Source organism: Triticum dicoccoides, chromosome 7A (genome assembly GCF_002162155.2).
Source record: "Triticum dicoccoides isolate Atlit2015 ecotype Zavitan chromosome 7A, WEW_v2.0, whole genome shotgun sequence".
Taxonomy (NCBI): Eukaryota; Viridiplantae; Streptophyta; class Magnoliopsida; order Poales; family Poaceae; genus Triticum; species Triticum dicoccoides.
In genome coordinates this window covers 467,284,582-467,292,535 of record NC_041392.1, presented here as the reverse complement: position 1 = coordinate 467,292,535, position 7,954 = coordinate 467,284,582, and positions in this window count along the sequence as shown.

The window sequence follows — 7,954 nt, the reverse complement described above, 5'->3', positions numbered from 1 at the left end:
CCCCCCGGGGTGGGCCGGCTTATAAAGCCCCTACGGGCCGGGAGTCCTAGTCGGACACGGCCCGTAGGTCGGCTCCCTTTTTTTTAAATAATTACGCTCGGAAGAAAAATAAAAAGAAATACTAAACGGACTCCAAAAATCCTGAAATAAATTTTCCTGGGCTTCTAAAATCAAGCCAGACAAAGTGAACATTTATTTGGGCCCTAAATGCAATTTTGAAAAATGCACATTTTTCCTAAATTCAAATAGAACACCGAAAACTCCGAAATAAAATCTTATTTGATTTTATTATTAAATCCTCAATATTTCTTTATTTTGGGAAAGTCATTTTATTCCCTCTCTCATATTTTTTGTAATAGAAATAATTGATGATAAAATAAATAAAATCAAATGATCCTAATCTCAAAATTTGAGAAAACTCAAATATGAAAATAACGAAATCCCCAACTCTCTCCGTTGGTCATTGAGTTGCGTAGAATTTCTAGGATCAACCAAAATGCAAAATAAAATATGATATGCATTGATGATCTAATGTATAACATTCGAAATTAAAATTTTGGGATGTTACAAACCTACCCCCCTTAAGATGAAGCTCGCCCTCGAGATTCGGGTTGGCTAGAAAATAGGTGAGGGTGGTCTTTGAACAAATCTTCCTCTCGCTCCCAAGTGGCTTCATCCTCTGAGTGGTGGCTCCACTAAACTTTGCAAAACTTGATAACCTTGCTGCGAGTAACTCGGTTGGCAAACTCGAGAATCTTGACTGGCTTCTCCTCATAGGTCAAATCATTATCCAACTGTATAGTTTCCAAAGGCACTATGTCTCTCAAAGGTATGTCAGCCATCTCCGCGTGACATTTCTTTAACTGAGAAACGTGGAACACATCATGAACTCCTGATAATCCTTCGGGTAATTCCAACTAGTAGGCCACTTCCCCCATACGCTCCAAAACTCGATATGGTCCTACAAATCGTGGCGCTAACTTCCCTTTAACTCCAAAACGCTTTGTTCCCCAAAGTGGAGATACTCGAAGATAAGCTCTATCTCCGACTTCGTAAACTGTCTCCTTGCGTTTAGAATCTGCATAACTTTTCTGTCTGGACTGGGCTACCTTGAGCCTATCGCGAATCCACTTCACCTTCTATTCAGACTCTTTAATCAAGTCAGGACCAAACAACTGACGGTCTCCAACTTCGTCCCATGACAACGGTGTCCTGCACCTCCTTTCGTACAAGGCTTTGAAAGGGGCCATCTTTAAACTGGTTTGGTAACTGTTGTTGTAAGAGAACTCTGCATATGGCAAATTATCGTCCCAACTAGATCCGTAATCTAGCGCACAAGCTCTCAGCATATCCTCCAAAATCTGATTGACTCTCTCGGTCTGTCCATCTGTCTGTGGATGAAAAGCTGTACTTAATTCTAGCCTGGTACCCAAAGTTTCGTGCAACTGCTTCCAGAACTTTGAGGTAAACTGGGTTCCTCTATCTGATACGATACTCCTCGGAACTCCATGCAGACATACTATTCTGGTCATGTATATCTTTGCCAACTTAGCACTGGCGTAAGTGGTCCTTACTGGGATGAAATGAGCTACTTTCGTCAATCGATCAACTACAACCCAAATTGAGTCATAGCCTGAACAAGTCCTGGGTAATCCCGTGATAAAATCCATGCCTAGCTTATCTCACTTCCATTCGGGTATCGGCAATGGTTGTAACAATCCTGCTGGCTTCTGATGCTCTGCCTTTACTCTCTGACATACATCACAAACGGCTACATACTCCGCAATATCCTTCTTCATTCCGGTCCACCAGAAAATATCCTTCAAATCCAAATACATCTTGGTATTTCCTGGGTGAATCGAATACGGTGAATCGTGTTCCTCTTGCAAAATCAACTTCCTGATCTCCGGGTTATTAGGCATGTAAACACGGTCTTCAAACCATAGGGTATCGTGCTCATCCTCACGAAATCCTTTAGCTTTTCCTTTGCTCAGTTTCTCCTTTATAGCGGCAATCTCTTTGTCAGCTTTCTGAGCTTCTCTGATTCTATCCATCAAAGTTGACGGAATCTCCAATGCTGCTACATAGGCTCTCGGAACTATTTCCAAACATAGTTCATGAAGATTTTCTGCTAACTCCTTGGGTATTTCTCCCGTCATTAACGTATTGACATGGCTCTTACGGCTTAATGCGTCAGCTACTACATTAGCCTTTCTGGGATGATAATGTAATTTCATATCATAATCTTTGATAAGCTCCAACCATCTCCTTTGTCTGAGATTCAACTCCTTCTGTGTGAAAATGTACTTCAAACTCTTATGATCCGTGTACACCTCACAATGGTTTCCAATGAGGAAATGTCTCCATGTCTTCAAAGCATGCACTACGGCTGCTAACTCCAAATCATGCGTGGCATAATTCAACTCATGGGGCTTCAGTTGTCTTGAGGCATATGAAACAACTCTCCCTTCCTGCATAAGCACTGCTCCAAGTCCTCGACGTGAAGCGTCGCAATACACCTCATAATCTTTTGTCTGGTCTGGCAAAATCAACACTGGTGAGGTAACCAAACGTTTCTTCAACTCCTGGAAACTAGCCTCACACTCCTCTGTCCATATGAACTTGGTATCCTTCTTTAATAACTCTGTCATAGGCTTCGCAATATTTGAAAAATTCTCAATAAATCTCCGGTAGTATCCTGCGAGTCCAAGAAAACTCTAGATCTCTCCAACTGTTGTTGGGGCTTCCCACTTGGTCACGGTTTCAACTTTAGCGGGATCTACTGCTATACCTTCTCCAGATATAACATGTCCGAGGAATCCTACTTCTTTCAACCAAAACTCACATTTGCTGAACTTGGCATATAATTGATGTTCTTTGAGCTTTCCAAGTTCCAAATGCAAATGCTCCTCATGCTCCTCTTCATTCTTCGAATAAACCAGGATATCATCAATGAACACTACGACGAACTTATCCAAAAACTCCATAAACACTTTGTCCATCATGTTCATAAAATAGGCAGGCGCGTTAGTCAGACCAAATGACATAACGGTATACTCATACAGCCCATACCTGGTGGTAAAAGTTGTCTTCGGAATATCCTGTTCTCAAATCTTCAACTGGTGGTATCCTGATCGCAGATCGATCTTGGAAAATACCTTAGCTCCTTGCAATCGATCAAACAGATCGTTGATCATTGGTAGTGGGTACTTGTTCTTGATCGTTACTTCGTTCAATCCTCGATAATCAACAACCATCCTTAACGATCCATCCTTCTTCTCCACTAGAAGTACTGGCGATCCCCAAGGTGAAGAACTTGGGCGAATATATCCCTTATCCAGTAACTCCTTAATCTGCTTCTTAATTTCCACCAAATCCTTTGCTGGCATCCTATATGGTCTCTTTGATATTGGCCCAGTGCCTGGCAATAGCTCAATCAACAACTCAATATCTCTATCCGGTGGCATGCCTGGCAACTTTTCTAGAAGTACATCAGGGAAATCCCTTACCACTGGTACTTCCTCCTGCACAACTCATGTTAGGCAATTTACTTGGGTCCTCTTTGGCACATGTTAGGATACATACTTGATCCTTCTCCCTTCTGGGGTGGTAAGCAAAATTGACTTACTAGCACACTCAATATTCCCTTCATACTTTGATAACCAATCCATGCCTAATATCACATCCAATCCTTGAGATTCCAATATTATTAGGTATGAGGGAAAAACATAGTTACCAATCCTTAATGGTAACCGATCACACCATAGACTAGCCACATACTCTGCTCCGGGCGAGGTTACTAACATGGGTGACCTAAGGGCTTGGGTTGGTAGGTTATACTTATCCACAAATCCCCTTGAGATGTATGAATGTGATGCACCAGTATCAAAAAGAACGAGTGTAGTAAATGACTTAACCAAAAACTTACCTATTACTGCATCGGGCTGAGCTTCAACCTCCTCCACGCTAACATGGTTCACCTGTCCCCTGTTGAAAGGGTTCGGCTTCTTCCCAGAACTTCCATTGCCATTTTGGCCTTCAGGACATTCATTGGCATAATGTCTGGTCTTCGAACACTTATAGCAAGTGACTTGGCTCAAGTCCTTCTTGGCTGGGGTTGAGGGGTTGGTGCGGTTCTGGCCGTTGCTTCCTCCATTGCCATTACCATTCTTGGTGCTATTGTGATTGTGCGAGCTACCTCCTCCATGGGTATGCTGAAAATGTTCTCCCGGTCTAGGGGTAAAACGTGGCTTCTGCTGAGCTCCTGAATTGTACTTTCCTTGTCCATACTTCCTCTTGCGATTCTAAATTTGTTGCTGCTTCCCTTCAATCATAAGGGCACGATCTACCAACTCCTGGTAGTTATTGAAGGTGGCTACCATCAACTGCATGCTCAACTCATCATTCAGTCCTTCCAGAAACTTCTCTTGCTTAGCTGCATCCGTAGCAACATCATCTGGGGCATAACGTGCTAACTTACTAAATTTCTCCACATACTGGCCAACTGTCCGTCCTCCTTGGCGCAAGTTACGAAACTCACGCTTCTTCATGGCCATAGCTCCTGCTGAAACATGGGCAGTACGAAAAGCTTGCTGAAACTGGTCCCATGTGACAGTGTCGACTGGGAAAGTGGCTGTGAAATTCTCCCACCATGATGTTGCGGGTCCTTCTAACTGATGTGCGGCAAACTTCACCTTCTCCGCATCTGTGCATCCTGCTGTGGTCGACTCCCTAGCTGTCTTGCGGAGCCAATCATCTGCTACTATCGGCTCGGTGCTATTGGAAAACACCGGCGGATTCAGCCTAAGGAAACGGGCTAAGTGGTCAACAGGTGGTGGTGGTGGTGGTGGGTTGTTGTTGTTGTTCCCCTGATTCTGATTCTGGACTAGCAACTGCATCAATGTGTTCTGCTGCTGGATCAACTGGGTGAGCTCCAGTGGGAAAGCAAAACCGGGGTCACGTCTCGGAGGCATCTGAGGGTTTAGAAAAGATGAGATATAAGAATAGAGAGGGTCTAAAGAGAAAACACTACCCATATGCACATGAGGCAAAAGCAAACAATTCACTTCAATCAATCAAACAAAGGCATACAATCGATCTATCTATCGCAAAAGTGCTCGGACTACTATATTTACATGGTGGACTACTACTACTGATGAGGTGGTCTACTAGAAATATTCTATGGTCGTTGACTCCATGATATCTGCTCCAGCTTCATCAACATAGTCATCATCGCTACTGTCTGGTTCTGAGTCGGTGCCGTCGATAATGATGTAGTCTTCCGAGCTAATCTCCTTGGGTTCTTCGTCTTCATCTACTGGTGTCGGGCCTCCCATAAATATTCCAATCTTCTTGATCAGGTCGTCATTCTTCTCCACCAATACTTCAATTTCCTCTTCATAATTTCCACGTGTAGCCTTGAGTTCTTCCTCCAGTTCCTTGATTCTAGTCTTAGCCTTCTTCATATCTATCATGTCGGCGCACATCTGGTTCTCCTGTCGTCGAATGTGCTGGTTTAGCTCCTGGATAAAAGCTGCAATTGATCTATCCTTCCTGGTGCTGATCATCTCCCAGTGTTCATCTCGGTGCCCACAAATCTGGTAGATAGTATCCTTGAGATCCTTGCGGTAGACTTCTCCAATGCGTCCCATGGCGATGTGAGCTGCCATGCTCATTCCTAGACTCCAAGTTGGTGCATCAAATGAAAACTCTATGGGCTCAGTGACTGGCATGAACGTCCTTCCTGGAACTTGAACTTGAATCATCTAGCGCTCTTCTTCAGGTAAAGTGGCGTTGTAGGTTCCGGTGAAGCTTGGTACTCCTATATTCAGGTATCTAGTGACTTCCTTCAAGTGACGTCCAAAGGGTGTATCTTCATCCAGTTGCGTGAACTTGTTCCTTGCATCCGCCATCCTAAAGAGTAAAAAAGATGAGAAGTCAGAAGAGAAGAGAGTGAATAGTGATCTAGATCTTTTAGCTTAGTGGTCGTGTCCTACAGTCAGCGTGTGCTCTGATACCATCTCTGTAGCGACCAGACCTCAAACAGTCTGATCTCTGTGCTCCGGTGTCATCCCTGGATCAGTAATGCTGACACCACACAGTACTCGGAGGATTTATAGCAGAGTAGCAATCACACACTTATTACATTGAGTGTCTCAAAAGAGAACTTATTACAATAAATATGGCTTAAGACCATCTAATAACGATAACAGTGGAAGGCTTGGAAGATAAGTAAGTCCATCAACTCCAACGGCATCACTGAGTATAGAACCACGACCTAAAACTCCTTAATCGTGGTCTGAAAAGTCTGCAACATTAGCGTTGCAGCCCGAAAACGGGTCAGCACATGGAATATGCTGGCAAGGTAACACATAGAGAGTAATGGAATGAACAGCTATACTATATGCATATTTGGCTGGTGGAAAGCTCTATGGTTACAGTTTTGCGTAAAGCCAATTTTTCCCTACTTCAAAGGAATGAATTTATTTACTATCATGGTGGTTGTTAAACATTGAGAATGGTTGACAGCATTCTCAATCCCAATTAAGCATCATCATTAAACATAACCCAACAAAATTAATTTAGAGTAACATGTTGAGATTCACATGAAAATCCAGGTACTAGATACTCAAGATGTCCATAACCAGCGACATGGCTAACCATGATTAGTTTATTACACTTTGCAGAGGTTTGCGCACTTTTCCCCACAAGACTCGATCGCCTCTGTTTGGTTTCTCGCACTACAGGGTGTTTGAGAAGACGGATGACCGAGACATAGTCTTTCAGAAGCGCTAGCACCTTACGATGGGTAGACCGTACCACCTACATCCCCTACATCTGCTAGTCTACCACTGTAAGAGTTCGCACAACTTAGTCAACTATGCTAGAGCCCATAATAGCTTGTGGCTGCACACGGAAGTTTGTAGTATGAATAGTCTCATGATCCCTTTGAGCCTGGGTGGCGGTCCAAAAGAAAACAGGCAAGTCCTGGAATACCCAGGTGCCTCAATCCACCCAGATGTGTGTTTAAGTTGCCACCTTAGATAAACCATTAATTATCAATCTCACATCTGTCATGGATATCACTCACCCAATCCACGTCTACTAGCATGGCATAATAAGCAAACGTAGAAGTAACTCCCAAAGGTTTGATAATAAACAGGTGATAGGTACTACCTCATCTACTTCCCATCTCACAATTTAATTAGATCCTAATCATGCAATGTGTGAGGATTGATCTAATGCAATAAAACTGGGTAGTAGAAAAGATATGATCAAAGTGTTACTTGCCTTGCTGATGATCCGGGAAACCTAACGATTCGAAGTAACAGGCGGCGCACTCCGGGTATTCTATCGCAGACAAACAAACAAGCATACAATAAGTACTCATCTAATGCACAGGTAAAACTCAAATAAGAGAACTAACCAGAAGGTTCAACTTAAGAACTCCGGTTGGCAAAAAAAATCGAATCGAGCAAAGCAACGAAAGTCAAATGGCGAAAGAAAACAACTTCGTTCTAGTAATCTGCGTCTAGGGAAAATTTTACAGTAGCAAAATCTTGTTTAAGTTGGTTAAAGGGATAGAGGGTTTCAGGACGAAACTCTAGGCGCTTGAATCGCCTGATTCCGATAAACGAGCGAAAAGTTATACTAAAACGAAAATCGGATCAGGAATCGCGATCAGAAAAATCACGGATTTAATCCGAGAAAAAGAAAACAACGAACGGATTAACGAACAAACGTTCGTTATCCAGATCTAAACAATGAACGTGTTCGTCTAAACGAACAAACGAGCGAACGCTCGCTATTTAACCTAAACAAAAAAAACAATCTAAAAAAACGAAAACTAAAAAAAACGACGGAAAACCGTTCGGGTTTCTAAACAAAATAGGTGGCGCGGACTACGAGGCGGCGGCGCACCTCGGCGAGCGTGTGGCGGGGCGGCGGCTCCGGC